Consider the following 27,620-nt stretch of genomic DNA (forward strand, 5'->3'; position numbering starts at 1 on the left):
TCCTTCTCTGGCTATGCCAACACCCTGGATTCCTGTCCTGGAACAATCCTGGCCTTTGTGCCTGAATAGGGTGGGGCTAAGCAACATGCAAGGTCTCTCAAGGTTCTTGTCTGAATCTATGACCCAGTGATTACAGGTGAAGGCAGCATTGCCTGTAAGAGATTTCAGATGGATTGTTTCCCTTGAATTCTACTTCTTAAAGGTGGACTGCTAGTCGAAAATAATACTAATAAATCTTTCTCTTTGTATGTGTATTTACAGCACTTAACACACTGCCTGGTGCATAGTAAGGACTTAAAAAATTCTCATTGGCTGACTTAATAATAACAACAACAACAACAACAATAATAATAGCTAATGCATATAATGTTTTAAGGTTTGCAAACCTTAGACATTTTATCTGCCTTCATCTTCACAATAACCCTGCCAGGAAGGTGTGATCATTGTTGTTGTTGAGTCATTCCAATCGTATTTGATTCTCCATGATCCTGTTTGGAGTTTTCTTGACAAAGATACTGGAGTGGTTTGCCATTTCCTTACAGATGAGGAAACTGAGGCAAAGAAGTTCAAGTGACTTGTCCAGGGTCTCACTGCTAGTAAGTATCTGAGGCTAGATTTGAACTCAAGAAGATGGGTCTTCCTGACTCCAGGCCTGGCACTCTATCTACTGTTCCACTATGACTCCATTTAATAGACAGGGTCTGAGAGAGATTAAATGACTTTCCCATGGTCATATACAATATATTCTTAGATGATGATAGGTTGGGTGATGCCTCATTAATCAGATTATTGCTGACTTGAATTTGATGATAATAGGCAGGATTAGAACTTAGACCTTCCTGACTCCAAGTCTAGCACTATATCCACTAATAACAATAAAAATATTAATTTGTAATTATAACAAATGTTAACATGTCACATAAATATGTAAAATATATAATTTATTATTAATCAATCCCATGCCATTTAAATATTAAATATATGTAATTTATATAGAGACATAATAACATTAAAAACAACCAATAGTAATAATTAGGGATAGGGACTGCTCATGTGATTTAATTGGTAAGGGGAACTCTTAGACAAAGAAATTTCCATTACCAGTGAAATTCAGCACCATCTTTGCAACTTATAGTCTTGGAGAACTGCCGAAAGCACTGAATGGTTAGGTGACTTGGCCAGGGTCATAATGTTAGGAGGCGTCAGAGGCAGCATTCTAACCCAGCTTCAAGTGAGAGGCAGCATTGCTTGTGTTTATGGAATTATGAAACTATTGGGTATTAGAACTGGAAAAGACCATGAATACCATTTAGCCCAATCTCCACCTCATTTAGCAGATTGAGGAAACTGAGTCTCAGATTTTAGGGTTCACCCAAGGTCACACAGCTCCTCATTCCCTAAATATAAGTGGGTCATCCCTGATGTCTTCAATCTTTCCTTTCAGATGTGTGCAATAGTACTGATCTTCCTGAGGTTGAAATCATCAGTCTACTGGAGGAACAACTGCCCCATTACAAGCTAAGAGCAGATACAATCTATGGTTATGACCACGACGACTGGCTCCATACTCCGCTCATTTCTCCTGATGCTAATATCGACCTAACAACTGAGCAGATAGAAGAGACGCTGAAGTATTTTCGTAAGTGCCCATCCTTTTTCAGGGTCAATGGGACCGTTCTATTCTGGTGTCAAAGTTACCATTAAACCTCTCCAAATCCACTTTTAGATCACAATATTGAAGATGTTTCACCAATTAGCATAATCCATTAAAATATTTTATTTTTCAATCAACAAGCATTTATTTTCCTTACTCCTTTCCCCAATTTAGAAGATGAAGAAGAATAAGAAAACTGCTTAAAAACAGGCATGGTCAAACAAAACAAGTTCCAGTATTGGTCTTGCTCATGTCTTTATGTGTTTATTTCATTCTGCATCTTAAATCTATCACCTCTTTGTCAAGTGGTAGGGTCATGTAGAATTAAGGCTGGTTATTACATTGATCAGAGCCCCTACGTCTTTCAAAGTTATTTGTCTTTATAATGTTGTTGTTATTGTATATAGTATACTCTTGGTTCTGCTTACTTCACTCTGTATAAGTGCATGCAAATATTCCCAGGTTTTTCTAAAGTCTTATGATACCATAATATTCCATTACATTCAGCCCTTCCCTAATCATTGGGTACTCTATGAGTTTCCTGTTCTTTACCACTACAAAAAGAGCTGCTATACATATTTTTGTACATATGGGTCCTTTTTCTCTTTGATCTCTCTGGGGTCTTGCCCTGGGAAGGGGGGTGGGGACAAAGAGCATGAAAAATTTATTGACTAGATGTCATTCCATGTTGCTTTCCAGAATGGGTGTATTAATTCAACATAATCCCTTCTTTCATCCATGGTGAAGCCATTAAAGAAACTATTACAGAATTGAATTTGTCAATCCATCAGCAGTATTTTTTAAAGCACCTACTATGTGCTAGGAACTGGAAAGACAAACAGGCTAGATATTATTCATTTTGTTAAATATTGCCCAGTCACATTTTAATGTGGTCCTAGGGACACTTTGGAGTATTATGGGCCTCCTCTTTGACATGTATAGAGGGCAGCTAGATGGCACAGTGGATAGAGTGCTGGGTCTGGAGTCAGGAAAACTCAAGAATGAGTTCAAATCTTACTAGCTGTGTGACCCTGGGCAAGTCACGTCATCCTGTTTGCCTCAGTTTCCTCATCTGTAAAATGAGCTGGAGAAGGAAATGGCACACTTCCAGTATCTTTGCCAAGACAACTCCACATAGTCTCACAGAGTTAGACATGGCTAAAAAAGACTGATTTTCATGTTTTTAAGTGTCAGAGATGGGATTTGAACCCAAGTCTCACATTTCACTAGATTTACTATGCCAGGCTGCCCCCTTACTTTCAGTATTAATGTCAGTATTACTATTCTAATGATTTATAATAATTAGTATGTATATATGGCATAATATTAGATTGAGGGCCCAGCCTTGGAATCAGGAAGACTTGCATTCAGGACCTGGCTTTGCCTTATATTACCTGTGTGATCATCCTGGGCAAGTCACCTAATTTTTCTAACTACAAGGATTCTTTCTTCTGTGCCATCTTTCATCTCCAAAGACAACTTGATGATCTGTGATTTGTTTTTAATGAACTTGATCTTCAGTGGTAAAGGGAGTTTCCACATTGGGAGTTCTCTTATGTTACTGAGATCTTAGAAGTCCAGAGCCCAATCCTTCCCTCCTCCCTACTCCTTCAAATCATAATGCCGAGATTATAGGATCATAGATCCAGACCTGGAGCTAACCGAAAAGATGGTCTCTTTTTATTACCTTCATTTTACCGATGAGAAAACTTGAAGCCTAGAAAGCGTAAATGACTTGTCCAAAATTGACTAAGCAGTAGCAGGTGAGATTTGAACTTAGGTTTCCTTATGCCAGTTTCAGTCATTTCTCCCCCACTGTGCCATACCACTTCCCATTATAATTAGCTCATTTCCTAGTGTTATATTTCTTCAGATTATGTTCATATACAATATATTCTTAGATGATGGTAGGTTAGGTGATGCCTCATTAATCAGATTATTGCTGACTTGAATTTGATGATAATTCAGACCAGACTTCACTGACAAATAACTTCTCTCCCATCTGATGGAAAACAAAACACCCCCCCCCCCAAACAACATAACATTTCCTAGCCTCTTAAAGAATCAACTTCAGTGGCATCTATTTACACATCGAGTATTTAATTACAAATGATTCTTTGGTACTCATTAACATGGGCCCAGGAGCCCTGCCTTTTCTCAGCACAGTTGTCAGTAATTAGTTGACTTGACTGAAATCATGCTGTATTCCTCTTTAAAATGGAACAAAAATTTCTATCCTTCAGTGTGCTTATGTATTCATTCTAAATGCATGTAGTTTTACTTTGTTATTTCCCATTAGCTCTTCCTCTGGATGTTGGCTTGTAGGGAGTCATAAGGCTGTTTAGTGTGAAGTGACCTGTGTGTTTTGTCCTTGACACATGTCCCAGACAACCTCATGGGGAAAGGACACCATGTAGGGTGAGTCCATGCCAGAGTTAAGAGGAATGTAAATATGGTTCTGTTATTTATTAACAATGGAAGGTGACCTCTGTGATATACAAAAAACACCTTACTAGGTCACTCACTTTGCTTCTGCTGTCTGTCACCAGGACTTTGGGATATTTTGGGCAAAACAGGGATCAAAGTCCTTGTTAATTGACTTCTACTATTTTCTTTTTGCTTTGGAATGAAAAAAATCCTTTCCCTCCCACTTTCTTGTAAATACTCTCCTTACCCAACCAGACAAAATGGTTGTTTCTTGGGGCTGCCTCTGTACTTTCCCATGGCCCTATGAAAAGAGCCCCCCTAAACTGAATGCAGATCAAAGAAAGGGATTGTAGAGACTGTATCACCAGAAAGTGTGCTGACGTCTGAGAGTTGGACAGCGACACCTAAAAAGCAACATAGTTATATTCTTACTTGTAAAAGCAACGTAGTTATTTTCTCACTTGTATAGTTAAGTGAAAGCTTTCCTTCCTGATACATTTGGACTAAGTATAATGAGATGTCAGTACGACTTTTGGGACCCACTCTAAGGACTGTCTTATGCTTCATTTAAGTTGAATCCAAGTACATTATGCATCTTGCTGTGCTGTGGTTCCTTCATAGTGGTGAGCATATAGTGGGTCCTAATGCTCCCAAGATCTTCGGTTTCATTTGTGTGGGCCCTCCCTTCTATCAGTACAGATCACAACGCTTCCCTGTTTTTGTAGAGGCTCTCATCCTCTGATGGTCTGATGGTCTCACCCTCTGGGGATGAGGCTTGCATCCTTTCTGGGACTCAGACAAAATGCTGCACCATCTCAAAAGCTTTTCCAGCTTGGTAGGCCCCCTGCTAAGACCCCACCTTCTCCAGAAATTCTTTCCTAATGCTTCTGACTTCTAGTGCCTTTCCTCTGTGGATTATTTCCAATTTATCCCATACATATCCTGTTTGTACATAATTGCCTCCTCCACTAGACTGAACACTTTGACGGTTCCTTATGCTTTTCTTTGGGGAGGTGAATGGCACAGTAGATAGAGCTTGGGCTTAGAGTCAGGAAGACCTGCATTCAAATTTGACTTTAGCCAATCAATCACTAGCTGTGTGACCCTGGGCAAGCCTCAGTTTCCTCAAATGTAAAATGAGGATAATAATAATAGTACCTACCTCAAAGGGTTGTTGTGAGGATCAAATGAAAAAATAATTATAAAACTCTTAGCAAAGGGCCTGGCATACAGTAGGTGTTGAAAAAATGCTTATTGACTGACTAACCATAATTATCCTTGAACTCTATTACTATAGTCTTTATTGTTTTTGTTGGGCAATGAGGGTTAAGTGACTTGCCCAGGATCACACAGCTAGTAAGTGTCAAGTGTCTTGAGGCTGGATTTGTACTCAGGTCTTCCTGAATCCAGGGCCGGTGCTTTATCCACTACACCACCTAGCTGCCCCATCATCAAACATTTATTAAGTACCTTCTGTATACCAGATACTGTGTTGGGGGATCCAATCTAAAGTCTGACTACTTGCTCTTGGAATGATGAGTAAAGAAGCCATATTTTAAGATGAGCTGGAAGAAACCTTAGAGGTCAGGTAGTCCCATTCCCTAATTTTACATTTAAGGAAAGAGAGATCTAAAAATGTTACATGACTTACCCAAGGTCATGTTGTACACAACAAAAGGCAAATCTTGAATCCAGGGCATAGTGTGTGGAATGTTGATCTTGTAGTCTAGAAGATCCAGGTTCAAACCTAGCCTCAGATACTTACTATCTATGTAACACCTTCCGCCCCCCCCCCCTCCCATCACACTTAACCTGTCTGGGTCTCCGTTTCCTCATCTTCAAAATGAGGAATTTGCCCTCACTGATCTTCAAGATCCCTCCCAGCCCTATTTCTGTGATCCTGTTATTTTTCCCAACTACAAGTATTCTCTCTTCTGTACCACGAGACCTCACACCAGGCCATTGACCATAAAATAGCTTTCACAATAAATAGTTATATTTTTATGGGTAAATTTTGGTAGTTGCTTCTTTCTTACCCTACTCCTACAGCCAGCTTAAGTCAATTTACTTGTGATTGAAAACAAACAAAAGGCCTCTTTTTGTCTACCTTCCAATCATGGGAAAGAGGTGATAATCTCTAATGTGCTTGATACTTTCCATGTCTAATCTTATATAGTTTACTTTTAAAATAACTTAGCTATCAGGGAAGGGGTTTCACAAGGATTTTGTGACTGCTACCAGGCAAATCAGAGGAAAATCTGGGTTGTGTGTCAGAACTGATTAAAGAAAAATCTCTTTCTCTCCCTTCTTTTCTCTGTGCCAGAGGCTTTGTTTTTTGTTTTCTGCTTTGATAAAACCAGCTCTCAAATAACTATAGCTAAGACGAATAAAGAGGACTCCAAGCATCTGATTTAGCTTTTCCCATTTTACTGAGTGGTCCAATAACGCTTTCCACAGGGAAAATTATTTTTAAAAATTTTCTTCCTTCCTTCCTTCCTTCCTTCCTTCCTTCCTTCCTTCCTTCCTTCCTTCCTTCCTTCCTTCCTTCCTTCCTTCCTTCCTTCCTTCCTTCCTTCCTTCCTTCCTTCCTTCCTTCCTTCCTTCCTTCCCTTCCTCCCTTCCTTCCTTCCCTTTCTCCCTTCCTTCCTTCCCTTTCTCCCTTCCTTCCTTCCCTTTCTCCCTTCCTTCCCATTCTCCTTTCTTCTTTCCTCTCTCCTTCTTTCTCTTTTCTTCCCTTTCTCTTTTCCTCCTTTCCTCCCTCTCCCTCCCTGAAGTATGCATCATGACTTACAATGACCCTGAGCAGTTTGTAATAATGTAAATAACCACTGGCATAAATGACTATTTAGACATGTATGCAATAATTTTGCTCATTTTGGACTATCTCACTTATCCTGAATGCCTCTTTCTCTGAGTATCTAATTAGCTGCCAAATCATGCTGATCCCACGTCTACAATATGCTTGCTACATCTGTTCCCCTTTTGCTACTCACGGCCACCACCCTAGTTCAGGGCCTCCTCCCCTCTCACCAGCACCTCCTATTTGCTCTTCTTGCTGCCATTCTCTCTCCTTGACAGTTCATCTTCTAAACAGCCACCAAATTATTATTCCCAAAGCATAAGTATGGTCATGTCACTCTGCCCCTCAAAAAGCTTCCAAGGCTCCCTCTTGCTTCTAAGGATACAATGCAAGCTCCACTGGGCATTTAAAGTCCTTCACAATCTGGCTATCTCAGCTGCCATATTACATGCTATTCCCCTTCATGCTTTTTAAGGAGTAATTAATGAAGAATGGGGAATCTTGTACTTTTTTTTTTATACCTTTCAGTTAATTATGCAGCACCAAAGATGGAAAGAAGTGGAAAAAATCCTCTTGATTTCTTTCTTATATTTTCTTTTTCTTTCTTTCTTTCTTTCTTTCTTTCTTTCTTTCTTTCTTTCTTTCTTTCTTTCTTTCTTTCTTTCTTTCTTTCTTTCCTTCCTTCCTTCCTTCCTTCCTTCCTTCCTTCCTTCCTTCCTTCCTTCCTTCCTTCCTTCCTTCCTTCCTTCCTTCCTTCCTTCCTTCTTTCTTTCTTTCTTTTTTTGGTGAGGCAATTGGGGTTAAGTGACTTGCCCAGGGTTACACAGCTAGTAAGTGTCAAGTGTCTGAGGCTGGATTTGAACTCAGATCCTCCTGACTCCAGGGCCAGTGTTCTATCCACTGTGCCACCTAGCTGCCCCCTTATATTTTCATTAAGGATATCTCTAGCTTGTCTGCATATCATTCCCATAAATCAATTAGAGAATATATGTGCATCCATATGTATTATATATATAAATATAATACTATCAGTATATGTAGAGAATCAAAACAGATCACTGGCCAGTCACTTGACCTTTCATTACCCACAGGTAGAACTCTAAAAGCTTCCTATACTGATGATGAATCACAGATCTTTTACTTAAAAAAAAAGGATAACTATAATTTTTTTTTTGTTATTCAGTCATTTTTCAGTCATGTCAGACTCTTTGTGATCCCATTTGGAGGTTTCTTGGCAAAGATATTGGAGTGGTTTTGCCATTTCCTTCTCCAGCTCATTTTATAGATGAGGAAACTGAGGCAAATAGGGTTAAGTGACTTGCCCAGGGTCACACAGCTAGTAAGTGTCAGACCAGATTTGAACTCATAAAGATAGTCTTCCTTACTCGAGGCCGGGTGCTGTATCCACTAGCTGCCCAATAGCCATAGATACATATAAATATTGGGAGGGGGAAGAGAGGAGGGAAGAGACTTCTCCACGATAAGAGTCAGAACTTCAAGATTATGCTGATTATTAAAATCAGAATTGGGTAGGAAGCCGGGAGAAAAGGCCTAAATCTGTGGCACTCAAGTAAACAACTGAAGCCTGACATTTCCCAGAAAAACCCAAGATATCCTTACTGGGAGGGAGTAAGCCTCAGCAGGTTTCTGTACCAAGATCACTTAGAACATCTATCAGCTAAAAGGCAACTTAATTTTTTTTTTCACGCCCCAGGTTCTCTGGTGACCTTGTCAGGGTGCCAGGAGAAAGGTGTGTGTATTCCTGGCAGCCTTACTACCAGTCCTAACTGGCTGGTGAGGGTGCTTGCTTTCTGAATGTCTTCCTCTTAATGTTTAGCGTTTATACATCATATTTAATTCACCTAGGGTGAAGAATATCAGACAGAATGAAAAAAAAAAAGCCCATCCTCTCTCATTTTGCAAATGAGGAACCCAAGGGCCAGAGAGGTTAGGTACTTTGCCCTGGGTCACACAGCCTGGAAGCATCTGAGCTTGGGAGATGAAACTGTGTCTTCCTGACTTCCTGACAGTGTCCTATACCACAGTGTCTACAGTTCCCGTTTGATGAACAATGATTAGTTCAGCTTTTACAGCTTACTGCCCCCCACCATATATAATATTTTATTTCCCCCATTACATGTTTTTTGTTTGTTTTTTGGTGAGGCAATTGGGGTTAAGTGACTTGCCCAGGGTCACACAGCTAGTAAGTGTCAACTGTCTGAGGCTGGGTTTGAACTCAGGTCCTCCTGACTCCAGGGCCGGTGCTCTATCCACTGCGCCACCTAGCTTCCCCTCCCATTACATGTTAACATTAAAAAAAAAACCCCAAACTTTTCAGTTCCAAAGTTTTCCCCTTCAAAGGGCTCCTATTCTCTAGCTGATTTTTTTTTCTTTTTTAAGGAGCAGTGATTAGAAAACATCTGTTACCTGTCATGTAGATGGTCTCCTGGGTCCTAGTCCCTTTAAATCCAGTTGTTATTCCCTGAATAAACTTTTTGGGTTTTAAAGAGACCCTGGCCTCCTTGGCATTCTTTGCCCAGGGCACTCCCATCTCCTACCTCCCAAGTGTTTTCACTGGCTCTCCTTCATGCCTGGAATTCTCTCCCTCCTTATGGCTGCCTCTTGGCTTCTGTTAAATCCCCAAATAAAATTTCCTTTTCTACAAGAAGCCTTTCCCGGTGCTTCACCTTAGTGCCTTCCCTCCTGTTGTTTCTCTCCAATTTATCCTGTCTCTATCTTGTCTGCACATGGCTGTTTGTAATGGGGATTGCCTTCCCCAGCAGACTGTGAGCTCCTTGAAAGCAAGGACTGTCTTTTGTCCTTCTTTGTATTCCCTGCCCTTAGTGGCACATAGTAGGTGCTTAACGGATGCTACTTGACTCAGACTATAGTAAATGTGACTTCCTCTTTCTTGCTGCATTTTTGTTATGACCTCCCAAGACCACTGTTCCCTGATCCCTCTTCTGCAGGCTTCCGAGGACACAGAGTAACTTAGGACAAACCTGGATTTGTCTCAGTCCAAGAAGCTTTCTAGATCTGGCTGTAGTGGGCACAGACATGTTGGGTTTGCATTGCAAATGTCACTCTTCTCCCCAGTAGTCAGATAGGACATTCTATTCCTTATGCCAAATTCTCCTTCCTACCCTTCCCTATGTTACTGGCTAGCATCTTCTTTTCTTTTCCCTCCTCTCCTGGCAATGTCAATCAATCATTCCTCATTCCTCTCTTTGTTTACTTTCATTATACAGTCATTAGCATTCATCTGCATAAATACCCCTGCACCTGTCTCTGGGCCAAAGTTAGTCTCTTCAGTAAGGCGCCGAGCATCCCTGGGCTCACATTTAGGCCCTGCTTCCTTTGATGCCTTTGATGCCATCATTTCCTCCCCACATTACCTTCATTGTCCTTTCTTCTTCCTTCAGTTCAAGCCAGACAAACAGGCAGCCACTTTAGAATGAAGTCATGTGTCCTATCAAACCAAGGGTGGGCAGGGAACAGACCCTCAGCCAGGTGTGTTCCATGCCATGTCCTTGGAGGTGAGCCAGTTATGGCCCAAACCTAGACACCCCTGTGGCCCAGGTTAACCCCTTGTTGACTATAACAGTGAGAGAAAAGAACTCTGAACTTGAGATCAGAACACCTGAGTTAGAATTCCGACTTATGCCTTTTCAGGAAAACCAATCAGCCAATCAACAAACATTATCAAGTTTCCCCTTTGTGGGACACAAAATCAAAATCAAAATCAAATCATTCCTGCTCTCAAGGATAGACAGTTGCTATCATTTTTTCCTCACTACTCTCTCTTTCCAGCTTTAACCCACTGCAGACAAACAGGCATCAGTTTTTAGGATTCAGCCATGTCTCTGGGTCTGAGAAACTTGAGAAATCCCAGAACCCTGGTTTGAATTATTAGCTGTATAAACAGGGGGAAATTATTTACACTCTGTTGGCCTCAATCTTCTCATCTTTGAAGGGCAGCTAGGTGGTGCAGTGGATAGAGCACCAGCCCTGGATTCAGGAGGACCTGAGTTCAAGTCTGACCTCAGACAGTTGACACTTACTAGCTATGTGACCCTGGGCAAGTCACTTAACCCCAATTGCCTCACAAAAACAAAACAAAACCCTAAAACAAAAATCTTCTCATCTTTGAAATGGAGTTAATAGTACCTGGAACAACTACTTTTCAGGGTTATGGTAAGGGTCAAGTGAGATAATGGTTGGCACCATATAAAATGCTTAGTAAACCTAAAAGCACTCTATAAATGTCAGCTGTTACTTGTTTCTCTTTTTTGGTATTTAGAGTGAAAACATTAAAGACAAATCAATACATTGATGAGTTTACTGCATTTGTATTTAAGGATTCTGATGTCAGGCACCATTCAAGGACAAAAAGACATCTTTACTCGTCTCTTTTTATAAAAGGTCAAAAGCACAAAGCTGTCTTGTAGTCAGCATATTCTCGTCTTCAAAATAACCTCTTTCCTTGTTGCTGATGGATCAACTGATGGACTTGAATTTGAAGATGACACATCTGATGTGTTGGAATCCAGGGCTGGGAGCCTGGCTGGGAAAATGGGTTCCTGACTGGCGGAGCGTTCCACTCATTGCCGTATTACAGGGGTGGATGATTTTGTCTATATGGCTACTTTCTCCCATCAGTAAAGATTACAGTTCTCCTGAAGGATCTTCATCAGGTTTTGTTGCAGAAGCCCACCTGCTGGCCTAGTCCATTGTGGTGAGCCTCTCTGAACTTAGCAAGACTGAGCATCAGAGACACGAGGCCATTCTTTCCCAGGCTGAGAACTGAAATCATGATGACAGGGCTTATTTTAGATTGTACCTTGCTGAAGGACGATTGGTTGAAGGAACGATGGTTGTTTAGCTAGGAGAAGACATGATTGGGGCGGGGAGGGGGGATACATTTGCTGTTATTCAATATCTGATGGGTTGTCATTCTGCCTGGCCTTAAAGGGCTAAAACTAATACCAGTGGTTATAACCTATAGGAAGGAAGGTTTTAGATCAATATAAGTAGAAGGTAGTGTAATAGATAGAGCTCCAGGCCTGGAGTCAGGAAGATCTAAGTTCAAATCTGGCTTCAGACACTTGCTACCTGTATGACCCTGGTCAAGTCACTTGATCCTGTTTGCCTGTTTCGTCTTCTGTAAAATAAGCTGGACAAGGAAATGACAGACCACTTCAGTATCTTTGCCAAGAAAACTCCAAATGGGGTCACAAAGAGTCAAACACGATGAAAAATAACTTAACAACAAGAAGTAAAACCTTTTTCTTTTTAGACCTATACCTGTGGTTTCACTGGTACTGTGAATTCCTACTACCAATACAGATTGGCACCTGTTCTGAAATTCAAGCCTCTTAGCCACTTACAGTTACTTTGGGAAAGTTGTTTCCCTTTTCTGGGCCTCCATTTACTTCTCTGTAAAATGAATGTCCTTACCTACACCATCTCTAAATTCTCTTTCAGTTCTAAAATCCTAGGATTTAGAATTTTCCAAGTCATCTGGGTATAGGTTGTCTCACCTATGAGGGGGGCTGTAGTCATAAATCACATCCTATAATAGACCCATAAACCTATCCTTGCATACATTATATTGTTATTTGGATCGGGATCTGTTATTTCATTGTTCTGGGCACTCATTAATAAGGATTACTGATTAGTCTCTGTAACTTAACCTTGGATAGTGGCCTGGGCAACTGAGAGGTTGAGACTCTCTTAAGGATGGATAGGTATAAAGTCAGAGACAGGGAGCCACTGAAAATCTTAGATCAGGGGAGTGACTCATCAGATTTGTGTTTTAATGAAGTTATGAGATTTTTATAAAACCTAAATTCTAGGACACTGATTTGACTTGCATGTTGGAAATTTTTCTGAGCTTTCTAACACGAGAAAATTGTAGCATGTAGCACTTTTTGAATTCAAGATTTCCTTTGCTGGCTGATGAGAACTGATGTTCTCATAATTGCAGCTGTGTTGGCTATGGGACAAATACACATGTGCAACATGATTCTCAATAGCTGTAGTTACAGAGGCTAATTTTTCTTTTGTGGTATATACGTGTAAAATAATTTTGTACTTGACTGTCCATTGTGTGCGGTTAATTTTTACAGTTCTTTAGTTTCTCAGATCTTCTAATATCACCATCCTATTTAATAACCCTGCTAGCCAGTTGTTCAAAATGTAATAGCATTTTTGCCTGAACTATAAGAAATGTCAAGAATCCACAAATATTTTAAAGAAAATTGTCTTTATTTTTATGTTTCTCCTCTCCTGATTGACTTGAAATAATAATCAGTTTAATAAAACAGGGTGCCTTTGGATAGATTGGAATTTTTTTTTTTAATTTTTACAATTTGTTTTTTGGAGGCAATAAAGATGTAAATTGACCTGTCCAGGGTCACACAACTAGTAAGTGCCTGAGACCAGGTTTGAACTCAGGTCCTCCTGACTTTAGGGCTGCCACCTAGCTGTCCTGAAGATTGTTTTTATTTTTAAAAATATCAGATACCTTAAAAAAGTCAGGCAAGAGACTATATTAAGCCATTAGAACTATATGGAAAGCAATAAATAACCTCTGGGGTTTTGTTTATTGTGGAAAGGAAATAAAATTGAGTGTCATTTTTAATTTACTTTAATGTAGTTGTCATGTATATTATTCTTGGAGCACTTCACTCTGTACCAGTTCATCACAGTCCTCCCATGTTTCTCTAAATTTGTCATCTTTTAAAATTATCATTGTCATTGTCATCGTATTTATTTATTTATTAATTTATTCATTCATTTATTTATTGTGGGGCAGTGAGGGTTAAGTGACTTGCCCAGGGTCACACAGCTAGTGTCAAGGCCAGATTTGAACTTGGGTCCTCCTGAATCCAGGGCCTGTGCTTTATCCACTGTGCCACCTAGCCCCGCCCCCTCTCATTATTATTATTATATTACAGTGCCAGTGTACTGTGTCATGTCCATGGGCTACAGTTTGTTCAGCTATTGAACAATCTTTTAATTCTCATCTGGCTTCTGATTTTTGTGTCTTTGCATTCCCACAAAGTGTTACTCTCTCTGTTTTGGTATATATAAAGTTTTTCTTTCCTTGACCTCCTTGAGGATTTGTCAGTGGGCATATTTATGCCCAGAGATCACTTGGTCAGAGGATACAAACAATTTAGTGACTTTTCTTGCCCATTTCCAAATTGTCTTTCACAACAGTTGGATCAAGTTGCAGCTCCACCAGTCATTTATTAGTGTGCCTGTCTTTTCACAGTCCATCCAGCAGAGATTCCTTTCATCTTTATCTTTGCTTGGTCGGATGTGATGCAAAACCTTGGTTTGTTCTGATTTGCATTCTTTTTACTATCAAATCTAAGCATCTTTGGTCTTACATATTTGTGTCAGTCCCCTGTCTATCTTCTTATCCAGAGATATTTAATGCAATTTTGTTGTTGTTCCTCCCGTGCCCACCTTCTTTTTATTTATGGATTTAGAGTTAGAAAGGACCTTCAAGATAATCTATTCCAATTAATTCCCTCATTTTACAGATGAGGAAATTGAGGCTCAGAGAGATTAATATCAGCCCAAATTTAAATATGTATTAAGTCTCAGAGTCAGCATTAAAACTCAGAGTTTCGGACTCCAGGTATAGTATTCTTTTCCATTGTCTACCTCTGCTTCTCGCATTCCATTTTTTGGTTGCATTAACTTTGTTCAGTCACAAACTTCTTGATTTCATATAATCTAAAGTGCTTATTTGATCTTTTCCGATCTGGGGTGATTTACTTATTGTAAAGTCCCTTGTGTGGTTAAGGATTTCGCCCTCTTGTTCTAGCTGTGCATGGGCTCACTTCATTATTTCTGGTGATACTGTATTTATCTTCCTTAAGAAGAAAAATGGATAGGAAGGGGTGACAGTGGGATGGAAGGATACTTTGCAGATTAACATTTTCCTTTTTCAGCATGCTGCCTAAGACAAAGCTAGAACGCTGTGGGAAATACATTCAATTACAGCTCAGCACTCTATGATATGTCCCACCTCCACATAATCAACACAAACTTCAGGGGGTTAGGTACTGGAGGATCACAATTGGTTGTGCTTTGAATTTCCTGTTCATCTGTGGTTCTGTAATTGGTTCTTCACTAGCAGAATGAGCTCTAAGTCACAAGCAACTGGCTAGCTAATTCATTTACCTTCCATCTATTGAAGATTCTGGGGGGCAGCTAGGTGGTACAGTGGATAAAGCAATGGCCCTGGATTCAGAAGGACCTGAGTTTAAATCCGCCCTCAGACACTTGACACTTACTAGCTGTGTGACCCTGGGCAAGTCACTTAACCCTCATTGTCCTGCAAAAAACCCCAAAACAAAACAAAACAAAAAAACCCAAACAAACAAAAAAAAATGGAAAAAATAAAAAATAAAAATAAAAGAAGGTTCTGCAGACATAAGGCAAATCCATATACACATGAGGCTCCCTTTTTTTCCGAGGTTCAGATGCATTTTAATGATAATCACAGTCAGAGATTGCTGTTGATTTTGGCTGTCCAACTTTTATTGAATTTCAGCCTGTGTTTTTGGACCTATTGTACAGAAGCACAACCTTGCCTTTTCCTTTTTGATGTGTGGATGGGGTGGAAGGGGGAGGGGTTACTATACATGTGAAGTGAAGGGTGGTTTTTATACTACTTTTGAAAGCAGGTTAAAAAAAAAAACAGACGAGGAGGGAAGGGTAGTTAAGGATACTTGATGGCAAGCTGTTCATTAACACCATGCCATCTGCTATCAGTAGAGAGAGAATGACTGATGGTGACTGTGCTTAAAAAAAACAATTCCAAGCTATCCAGAGGCACCCTGTTTTATTAAACTGATTATTATTTCAAGTCAATCAGGAGAGGAGAAACATTTTTTGTTAACACTATTTCACACTAGGCTTATCCATTGCTGAAGGAGCTGAAGACTAGAAAGAGCTCGTTTTATTTCTATTGGGCTTCAGATCCAAAGAGCTCTGCTACATTGGATGAGCTCAGCTGATGTGTTCATTTGAGAAGATGATTTTCCCCTTTCCTTCCTCAACTTTGGAATGTGCCCGGTAGAGGCTCTTAGCTTGGTACTTTGTTCTGTTGTTCATTCGGATATCCTTAGGTGACATCTATCCTTGAAAGACTTGGGTTAGTGTTAGGGTTAGGGTCAGAATTAGAGTTGGAGAGTTCGCATTGGGGTCAGAATTAGAAGGATGACACAGTAGAAAGACTGATATATTTGGAATGCTAAGGACCTGGGCTTGACTCTCTGCTCTGCCTCTAGTTTTCCTGGGTGATCTTGGAGGAAGGCATGCTGCCTTCTCTGGGCCTCAGTTTCCTTATTTATAAAATGAAGCGGTTGGACCAGAGGACAACCAAGGTTGCCAAATGTATGATTTTCCCCTTGACCCTGCCTGCTATACCCTCAAGCCATCATCCTGTATCCTGTCTCCATTTCACAACCAGACCTCTGGAAAGAATTCTTGCTTCCACTTCCCCAGTACTCATTGACTAATCAATCCGTTACAATTTGGCTTCCTCCCCTTTTCAAGTCTGTTTTCTGGCTCCTCCAGTCAACTGAAACTGCTCTCTCCAAGGTCAGTCAGTCACACCTTTTTTTTTGTTTTTGTTTTTTTGGCAAAGAACTTTACAAATATCTCATTTGATCCTCACAACCACCTTGGAAGGTAGGTCTATTATTATCTCCACTTTACTAATGAAGGAATTGAGACCCAGAGATTAATGACTTGCCCAGGGACACACAGCTAGGAAGTGTGTATGGTAAGAAGGGCTTCTTGACTCCAAATCCAGGGCTGTATTCACTAAGCCCCTTGGCTTGAAGGGCAGTCATTAAACATTTACTACACACTTACTATGTGCCAGGAAGTATGCTACGCACCCTGTTCTCCAGCTTCTCATGAAGTTACCAAGGACCTCATAAGTGCTAGATTCAGTAGGCTTTTATCATTTTTCATCCTGCTCGACCCTATTGCAGTATTTGACACTGTTGCCTCTTTTCCCTTTTAGCTACTTTCTCCTCCCTTGACCTTCATAGCTTTGATTTCTTCTAGACCTCTTCCCACCTGTACAGTTGCTCCTCTTCCACTTCCCTTAGTTACCCATCTTCCTCCCAACTTACTGCATGCTGCTATCCCCAAATGCTTTGTCTTAGGACCTCTTCTCTTTGTAGTCTCTTCTTAGATAATTCTATCTGTTCCTTTTGTTTGTTTTGTTTTGTTTTGTTTTTGGTGAGGCAATTGGGGTTAAGTGACTTACCCAGGGTCACACAGCTAGTAAGTGTCAAATATCTGAGGCTGGATTTGAACTCAGGTCCTCCTGACTCCAGGGCCAGTGCTCTATCCACTGTGCCATTTAGCTGCCCCTCCATCTATTCTTACTGGTTCGATTGTCCCCTTCATTCAGGTGACCCCCCCCCAATTCCACATCTTCATCCCTAACCCTTTTATGCATCTCAAAATGGAATCTATCATCTCACTTTCTTGTAATCTCCTTCTCATTTGCTTATTTCTGTTGATGGTGCCACCATTGTCTCAGACACCTAGAGTGGAAACCTTAGGGTTATTCATCTTTGACTCTTCCTCATTATTCCCCATCCTCCATCTCACCCCAAACTACCAAGTCCTTTGAATTCCCTCTCTGGTATCCATCCACTCTTCTCTATTCACATTTCCATCATTTCTTATATGGCCTCTTAAATGAATTCCCTTCCTCTCCTCTCTTTCGCCTCTCTCCTACATCCTTGACACAGCTGCAAAACTATCTTTCTTATTTCACAATTTGAAGCATGACTTTCTCAATAATCTTCAGGGTCTTTCTGTTGCCTGTGGGATAAAGTACACATTCCTTATTCGAGCATTTGAGGCCTTCCAGTCTCTCTTTCTGACCTTCTTTCCCATAATTTCTTTGTATATACTTCATGTTTCAGTTGTGTACCACTATTTGATATATGCTTTGATCTTGTGCCATCATCTTCCACATCTGTGCCTTAATGCAGCTTCCTTCTGGTCTAGAATATACTTGTTGTTGTTCACTCCTGTCCTACTCTTCACAACCTCATTTGGGGTTTTCTGGGCAAAGACGATGGAGCAGATTGCTATTTTTTTCTCCAGCTCATTGAGGAAACCAAGGCAAACAGGGTGAAGTGACTTGCCCGGGGCACACAGCTAGTAAGTGTATGAGGCTGGATTTGAATTCAGGAAGATGAGTATTCCTGACTACAGGCTCAGCACTATATCCACTGTGCCACCTAGGTACCTCATGGACTTCATATATTCTTATTGAAATTCTTCATCTCAGGCTTACCTCAAGTGCTACCTTCCTTTATGAATTCTTCCTTTTTTTCCTTCTCCCTCCCTCCCTCTTCCATCCCCCAGTTGAAAGTGTTCTTAGTGCATTTTTTCTGGATTTCTCTTATGCCCTTATACTCTTTCCCATATTAATACTATTTTTACATGTGTAATATCCTTATAAGCTTGCCGAGGGTAAGGATTGTGTTATTGCTTTTAGTCTTTGTATTTCTAGCACTTAAAGAAGTTCACTATATAGATTTTGATGATTAACAAATGTTGAGTTATATTCAATTGAATTAAGGCACACCTGACCTAAGGGACAGGTGAGAACCCTAATGAGAGACTTTAATTAAAAACAATCTGCTGTGCTATTCACTGGAAGAAGGAGAATGGATGATTTATTGGGTAGTGGAGTTAAGGGTGATTTACCAGTTCTCATTATTGGCACATGGAGCCCAATGTTAGGATTTAGCTTACCAACCAACTCTACTTTCCCTTTTATGGGAGCATAGCATGGCTTTTTTGCATGGTAGGTAATCAATCAATCAACATTTTTTTTTTTTTGCAGGGCAATGAGGGTTAAGGGACTTGCCCAGGGTCACACAGCTAGAGTCAAGTTTCTGAAGCCTGATTTGAACTCAGGTCCTCCTGAATCCAGGGCTGGTGCTTTATCCACTGTGACACCTAGCTGCCCCCAATCAACATATTTTTGTTAAGCAGATATCGTGTGCTGGTCACTGTGTTCAGTGTTCAGGATACGAAAGTCTTGCAAGACAGCATGGACATACATTAGTATATGTAGAAAATCTGCAACGTAAATGCATGTCAGATAATTTTGGGGAAAGACAGCAGCAGCTGGGGGAGATCAGGAAGGGTCTAATGTAGCAGGTGGTGCCGAGCTAAGCTTTGAAGGGACCAAAGAAAAGGAAAGCTGAGGAAAAGAACCTAGGAAATGTGTTACTACTTGAAGCTGCAAAATGTGTTTGGCTGATGGTGACTTTTGCTTTCTTCTGTACTTTCCCCCTCAATTATTCTCAAAGTAGGGTGATTAATAATAGTCTCTTAACATGCCACTAGATGGTATAGTAGAGTGTTCTTGTAGTAAGGAAGACCTGGGTTCAAATCTAGACACTTACTGGTTTAGCTGGGTTATCCTGGACAAGTCAGCCTCGGTTTCCTCACCTGTAAAATGGGGAAAATAAATTTGCACTTACAGAATTGTTGTGAGGATCAAACGAGTTGATCTATGTGGTGCTCTTTGCAATCTTTAAAGAGCTATATAAATGCTTATCATCATCACCATCTACTATATTTGCTCTGGATTTGATTATAATCAAATTGAGTTTTTCCCTTGTTCTAGACCTACTCTTAACCCTTTCACTACTGGGTGAGGTTTGTCCCCGCAATACTCATTGCTTCAGTCTAACTTTCAACTTATGGGATTGAGATGGCATTTCTACGTCCAAGCCCTAATTCTGGCTTTTGGAATGGAATATTCTCAGTTTTTTATTTCCTTCACCAGGTGCCTTTCTCTTAAGGGAGTCCTTGATCTTCATTCTGTCTGGCGAAGCCCTGCTCACTTTTTAATTTGCCTGTGAAGCTTGGGTTTCATATGACACTCTGGTGAATTGGCATTTTATGCCCCTTTAATCATACTCCCTTTTTTGCAAATTTTCTGTGACGAGCTCTTTAAAACCAGGCAGAAAAGCCCACTTAGCCATCTGACTTTTGAGGAATCTCTTATGTGAGTGTGTGGGCATGTGCTTATACATTTATACATTTATGAGCTCAGCAGTCATCTTTTAGACATATATTATGGGGGAAGGAAAAAAAAAGAAGCTAAGATCTCCAGTCCCTTTTCACTGACAAGGATTGATCCTTGGCCAGTGACTTGTTCCAAGGCCATCGCTAGTGCACAGATACCTCGGTTAATGAAGAGGGCCTAGTCCCATGACTCCTCTTCACTGGGAATTACATAACCCAAGGGAGAGGTAATAAAGGTAGACAGCCTAAGGAGGGGTTTCAGGAGGAGATGATAGGAGGCAAGGAGGTTGCCCTATTTCATCAGTTTTCATGCTAAACAAAATAACACTAAATGTGTCAGAAAATTATATATCTATGTATGTGTATGCACACATATAGATATGTACACATTTACATATACATATATATGGCAACTGGTGAAATAAATACAACAAATCTCCCACACAACACACATATATGCATATATACACACAACATATAGTTATATAAACATGCATGTTATATGCATGTATATATGTGTATATGATGCTATACATAGGTAGCAGTTTTTGAGTTTGGGATTGTTACAGGAAAGGGAGACAGGGGTACTGATCCCTGGTCAGGCTGGACAGGAGGTCTAGAATTAATCATTCTAGCAAACATTTATATTAAATGCTTGTGTGGCAGGCATTGTGCTAGGTACTAAAGATACACAGATGCAAGAGAAGCAGTCTTGTCCTCAAGGTGATTACAGTCCATCTGGGGGTGGGGGTGGGGGCTTGCCAGGAAGCAGAGCTGTTTGAGTGTGAGCTTCAGGTCTCAGAACAATCTGGTGACAAAGGGGCAGGAAGACATACATTCGTAGCCAAATGAATAGACAAGACAGGGGCAAGCCCAGTAATGGATTGATTTCTCCCCCCCCCCCCCCCCGGGCCCCGCTCCCGTCCCTTCTGCTTAGGAATGGGATTGTGTAGCTGTTGATACAACTCAAATGTATTTTTCTTTTCCTGGATGTGGGCCATGACCCATTGCTGACTCTGTAGGCTCTGTAAGAAGGACAGAGCCCAAAAGATTGAGTAAGCCTCCCCAAGGCGGTGTAGTGTTATTTTTTTCCTTGTTGGAGACTCAGAAGGACCTGGATGCCTGGTTGAATAAAAGTGAGGGCCTGTGGCTGCTAAAGCCTGAGTGTGAAGTCAGTTGGGGAGGGGACTTGCTCAGGTCCTAAGTATTGCTTATTTCTGTTGTAGTGTCCTGGCTGTGAACTTGGTCTTGGTGCTGTGCATTAAAGCAAACATGCAAAACCCTCTTGAGCATTTCTATATCATTTTGGACACGATGGAAACATTTTTAGCTTTGCTTCTGTAATTAGTGAATCTTTGTTAAAAATGTGTCCAGTCCACTGGGTCTAGGGTGGGAGAAAGGGGCTAACCTGTCATACGACTATGCCTGCTATGTTGGAACCAGGACTTTAATGACAAAGTTTAAATTTGAACTTTGAGGTGTCAGGAAACCACCAGCGTTTATTGAAAAGGAAAGTGACATCATCCCTCTGTACTTGGGCTGCTATGAGGAGGAAGAATTCAAATGAGGAGAGACTTCAGCCAGGGAGAGCAGTTAGGAAGCCATTATTGTAGGCCAGGTGAGAGGCAGTTGAACCAGAGGGTCGGCTGTGAGTGGGCAGGCAGTGAGGGATGTTGGAGAGGCAGAAATGACCAGGGTTTGATTGATATATGGGGGGAGGGATGAGAATAGGGAGTTGAAGTCAAAGTTGATGTTGTGGGACTAGAGATTGGGCAGGTGACTAGAACTGGGCCATGTATTGTGATGTCTCAGCAGCCATGATTGCACATGGAGTATATTTTTCTTTATTTTTTTGTGGCAATCAGGGGTAAGTGACTTGCCCAGGGTCACAAAGTTAGTGTCTGACGTTGAATCTGAACTCAGGTCCTCCTGACTCCATGCCTGGTATTCTATCCCCATAACCATCTACTTGCCCCGAGCGTATTTAAATCTAATATAATTAGCTTTATTATAAAGTTCTCCTTGGTTGTATATTGTATTTCTTAAAACCAGACAAGTTTTTTTTTTGTTTGTTTGTTTCTCTGGGAGCATGGAAAAGGCTCATACAATATGAATACTTGTGAGTAAACCTTTCCTTTGGAGGGAACTTTAGAAAATGATGACTCACTCACTACTCCTTCTCATTCTGTTCCCTACACTCTTAGATTTTTTTTTATGGTCATTGCTGAAAGGCGTAAGGAAAAGTTAATTTTTATGTAGGTGAGAAAGGGTCAAAAATTCTCACCCCCATCCCCATTTTAAAAAATATTATTTTTCAGACTTGAAATGTGTGATTACAGTAAACCTCCCATACAGCAAGAAAACTGTGAATAGATGTCATTGTCCCCTGGGCCAGGGTGTTGGACAAGATACCCTCCTGTGCTTTATTTTAGATTACTTTATTAGAAACCCCTATATTCTCATTGAAAGGACCCAGATATCCCTCAGAGCAAATAGCTTCAGCATCCATGGAAGACATTTCCAGCATCCCTGCATCACTTGCAGAGCCGACCAGTCTCCATGGCAACATGTCCGATTGAAAGATGTGTGGAGAGCAGAGAAGAGAGGACTGAGTTAGGAGTTAGGGGCACCAAGTGGTGGTGTGTGTCCCTGACGTCACCTTCTCAGCCATTTGATAGGATGATTTGGTCTACTCCCATTCAAGGGCTCTGTGCAGGGCTTCTTTATGAGAGTGTGCATGCAGCGTGAGGGCATCGGCTTTGGAAGTCTGCCTCGCTGCCTTTTTTTCCCTCTTACCCCCTTTATTCCCTTCATTTTTTTCTTTTCCTTTTTTCTTTTCCTTTCTGGCTCTAGTAGGTTGCTGAGGATGTGCGGCTTGCTTTCAGCCTTTCGGGGGCTGCCATTCAGCTCAGCCTACCATAAAAGCAGGAAGGCATGGTTGCGTTGCACCTGACCTCAGAAACACGGCAAAATCAGTTCTGAGAATACTGACTATGCAGAAATTTATCGAAGCGGATTACTATGAACTCGATTGGTATTATGACGAGTGTACAGATGGTAATTATGGGCTTTGCAAATCTGAGGTTGCAGGGTGGGTGCGCATTGTAAGCCTGGTGGATGAATCTGTATCCTTTGGATGGGAGCTAGGAGGGGGCGGGTGCAGTGGTATTGGTGCAGGAGGGCTGTGTGACATTATGAATTCCTTTTCCAAAGCATGACCAAGGGTTTTTGTTTTTTTTTTTTTTGCCGTGGAAGAATCATCCATCGGTAGATCTCTCTGAACAGATTCTCAGGAAGAGATGATAATTTTTGACCTATCAGGTATAGACATGTTTGTGATTCGTAGGTTCTGCTGAAATTCTATTTCCTATGAGCTCTGTGTATGTGTCTGTCTGTCTGGGCATGTGTGTACATGATGATGTGAATTGTGCAGCCTAAGATGTGCCGTTATCCTTTGTGCTGTTGGCACAAAGATGAGAAGGGTGTCTTGCATTCCATCAGGCATCTCCTTCCACAGACATCCTGGGGGTCAGCTGAAGGCCCAGATGATAGTCTTTCTCATGGCTTCCAGTGTATTTATTCAGCTTGGGATGCTGACCAGTGAGGAGGAAGGAGGGAAAGGCACTCAAAGAACTATGATACTCCCTTGCCAGGGAATTCAGGTGGCTTCTCTTACTTGGGAGCCCAGCCGGGATCTTGGATGACATGTGTAGTTTGGAACAGGATCATTTAGTCATTGCCTCATATGGTCCTTGTTTTAAAGGATGGGTGTGGTGAGAATGGGAGGATGAGAGGAAGAGGAGGATAAATAGGAGGAGTAGGAGGAGTGTATATTTGACAACCAGGTCCGGAAGGGAATTTATGGTGTGGTATAAATGGAACTCTCTAGCACTGAGTAGCGATCAGAAGCACTTTTAGATGGATGGGTTCCAAAGCAGTTTGGATTTTGTTGTTATAATGTGAAGCATTCAGATTCTCTATTTCTGTCTGCTACCTTGAACACCTTGGTTTCTTTTTTAAAGGTGATTCTCTCAAATCGCAGTCCTTCGGGCAAACTTTTTTTTTCTTTTCTTTAAATTGTCTGGGTACCGCACAAATCTTCAAGAGGATGTATATTTCACCTGTACATCTGTGAGGAAAGACTGAAGGTGCTATGTTTGTGTTGGCATTCAGGGTTTTGCATGACCTTTCTCCTTTGATCATTTGTCTTTAGAAGATCCTCACATCTGATTAACCTGAATGATGTAACAGACTAGTGAACTGGCCTGCTTAGCAACTAAGGGAAGTAGCACAGTCATGATGTCTTTCTTATCAGCTGGTTTCTGCTGTGAATGTATGTGAAAGAAGAGTCCTAGGTGTATTTCTTGGGTAGTGGTGTGGGTGACATGACACACTTTTAAAATTTGCTCAGTAATTCTCTTAGAGGGACCAGAACAGCCTCATGTTCTGAGAGCCTGGTGCTATGGGCATGATCAAGTGCAGAGGGTGGGCTGAGGAGAACAGATGCATTCATATTAGAAATAATGACTAATTAGACTAATGACTAAAATAAACTCTACCTTGCTGAAGCTGACCAGGTGTCAGTCAGTTGCTGGAGGTTGAAAATATACTGAAGGAATTCAGTACCTAATTTCCCCTCTCTTTCTGATACCAGACTCCAAGTAAGTACAGGGAGCCTTGTGGGAAGGTCATGGGTGTGATTTAAGGAGAGAGAGGAGAATGTGGAACTCAGCTCTCAATAAATGACTTTAGACAAAGATGACAAGATCAGAGACCAGAACTGAAAAGGATCAGAGGTCATCAAATACTCCCTTATTTTACAGATGAGAAAACTGAGGTTTGGTCAAGGTTACTTTGTCTGTGTAACCTTAAAAACATACTAAATCCCTATATTTCTGTATGTGTATCTCTATATTTCTGTATGTGTATCTCTGTCTATTTCTGTATGTGTGTATTTATATGTGCATATAAGTGGAACAGCATCATTTTACTTACATCAGTCACAGTGTAGAAGGGCATTACAGTGAAGTAGTTAGAATTCTGGATGCGACATTGGGAAGACCAGAGTTTTCATCTCATCTCAGAAGCTTACCAGCTGTGGGACCTTGCTTAAGTCATTAGCTTCTCAGAGGCAAAATGGAGGTATCCATCCGACTGTTGGGGAGGAGCCAATGAGAAACTATAGGTAAAATGCTTTGCAAACATAGAGAGCCAGATGTTAGTGCTCTTATTATATGTGCCATATGAATATGTAGGTGTTATAAATGAGACATACATCTACCTTAGAAACAGACATGATAAATATGCCCATTAACCCAAGGAGAAGTAGAAGCAGTGAGTGGGGAAGGGAAGCCTGTGGGCTACCTGAGTACGTGTAAATATAGTCCAAGAATCGCAGGTGAGTGGGAGGGCAGGTTTCCTTGTTGTCTTGCCCTAATTGTTACATGAGCTCTAGTCACACCTATTGCTTGGTAAAAGGAAATCACTTACCACAGTGAATCCTGAGGGTAAGAGGAGACTTGTTTGTATCCTGTTTGTTGCGGGAAGAATTTCTCACCCTGGATTCTTTCTTCATTTGACTTTTTTTTTCTTCTGGTTTACTATTTCCTGATCTCTGCCCTGATACATCAAAAAAGGAAAATGGAAGAACTGAGTGATTCTCCAAGGGGTAAATTCTGACTGATGCTAAAGTTTGAATGTGAGCTGAGTCAAATATGTATGGGAAGTTTCCTTCTCACCTAAGTGGATGGGAAGATAGTGGTGGTTGGACTCAATCTTTTTGGACAAGATATACCTTTATATTGCCACAGAAATAAAATGAGATGGAAAGGAAATACTACTCCTTTGGTATCTCCTGGGTCTGACTTTAAAGAAGTACAGAAAAAAATATTTCATAGTACTTGTTCCATCAAATAGACAAAAGATCTGGGTAAAGCCATCTAAACACATAGGGATATTTTAATATAACTCATTAACTAGTCATTGCCCATTCTGTTCTGAGGCAAGTTCATATATGTGTAAATTATATACATGTTTTACATAAGCCTTTAACCCAGAAATTGCAAAGCAGAATTCAAAGTAGCAACTTGGTCACTTTTACTGCTTATTTACCTGGTCTGCCATATTGAAGGACATTTGAATCCGGATAGCTTAGATCATGAAAGACTTAGGGTGTGTATAATAATTCACTTCTTCCCAATCTCTCTTTCCCACCCCCTTAGATTGTCGAATTTTTTCATCCCTAATTAAGACTTCTGCTGTTTCATTTGAGGACAGTTTAATTTTTGTCTTTACATCTGGCACATAGTAGGCATGTAATAGATGCTTGATGATGTGATTAATCTTCTAGATAATTCTGTTCATAGTTTGGTAAGGGAGATATTTTTAGGGATGTGAATGCCTAGGAGCACCCATCTGTGACTCCTACCCTTTGAATAATTAATAAGCAAAACTTTTAGTGAATTCCCCAAGCGGATCCAAAAGGCAGGTTGGACTTGATTTGAAAAAGACCTTTGTGGTCAAGTAGAAACGACTGTGTACTTTTCACAAAAGAGGCAGACTCTTCTTGTTCACCTTGGTTTATTGACTTATGATTAGTTTACAAAGTAAGCACCTTAAGTGCACTGAGGTAGGAATAGGAATGTAGGAGTGTCATTTCACTTGAAATGTTGACAACTGAGAGAGTTGTTAGCATGTTAAAAAATGGTAGGCAATGTTGAATTTTCTCCAATAACCCAGTGGAGTCTTCATTTCTTTTCTTTTAAAAGAATATTGCCATTTTGTTTAAAGCTTATCTCCCCACCTCAAATTTTAGCAGTGGATTATTTGATAGTTGTCCCTCCCACCCCTCAAGGGGAAAAAAAAAAAGAATGGAACAGGGTATGACTAGAGGAAGAAAACGCAAGATATTTGGAGTTGTGTGCTGCAGGACTCAATTTGACTTGGGAACAAATCTAGAGCTTTTAAATGGTCTTCTTTAGGCACTTTAGAAGCTGGGTTGAGAGCCTGCAATTAAAATGATTTTATGACTGGCACACAGGCTCTGTGGGACCTTGGGCAAACCATTAATCTCTCTGAGCCTCAGTTTCCCCATCTGTATAATGAGGGATTAAAGTCTCCAGCTCACTGTTTGCTCCCCTTTTACAGGTTAAAGGGTGGGTCTCTATCCCTAGAGCTGATTTATACAATTTGCCATATATCCATAGTGTGAACTTTACACTGGTCTCATGTAACTGAACTGGGTGGTGAATGGAGTTTGATTTTTATTAAAGGAATCCATAGGGGCACAGGTATAGGTTTGAGGGTGGGGAGAATCTGTTCCAAAACACATTCTTTGAAACCAACAAAGGATTTGTGAGAAGTCATGAATTTATTAAAGAGACATATCACTGTAATGCATTACCCATTCTGGTCTGGGATAAGTTACGTTACCACGTCTGTGAAAAATCCAGGTTAATTCTGGATAATTGTCTCAAGTTTACTTTCATTTCCTTTCAAAAGCAGAGAAATGGGGCCTTTGTCATTTTCAGAGACTTTGATTCGAGTTCGTGTATTGAAGTTTTAAACATATTTGGTACTGTTTTAGTCAATCAGCCTAGAAATAGATTATGAAGTTTGTTCTTTCTCAGATTTAGTTCA

At 40.7% G+C, this 27,620-nt stretch overlaps 1 protein-coding gene across 1 annotated transcript in view; it reads left to right on the forward strand.

Moving 5' to 3' along the window:
- The window catches only part of TRAK1 (trafficking kinesin protein 1), a 153,392-nt gene that overhangs the window by 34,838 nt on the left and 90,934 nt on the right, over nt 1-27,620 (forward strand). The window contains 1 exon segment of the mRNA XM_043965550.1: nt 1,445-1,639. The gene's annotated coding sequence lies outside the window, so the exon portion shown is untranslated.

The sequence above is a fragment of the Dromiciops gliroides genome, chromosome 5, assembly GCF_019393635.1.
Source record: "Dromiciops gliroides isolate mDroGli1 chromosome 5, mDroGli1.pri, whole genome shotgun sequence".
In the NCBI taxonomy this organism is placed as follows: Eukaryota; Metazoa; Chordata; class Mammalia; order Microbiotheria; family Microbiotheriidae; genus Dromiciops; species Dromiciops gliroides.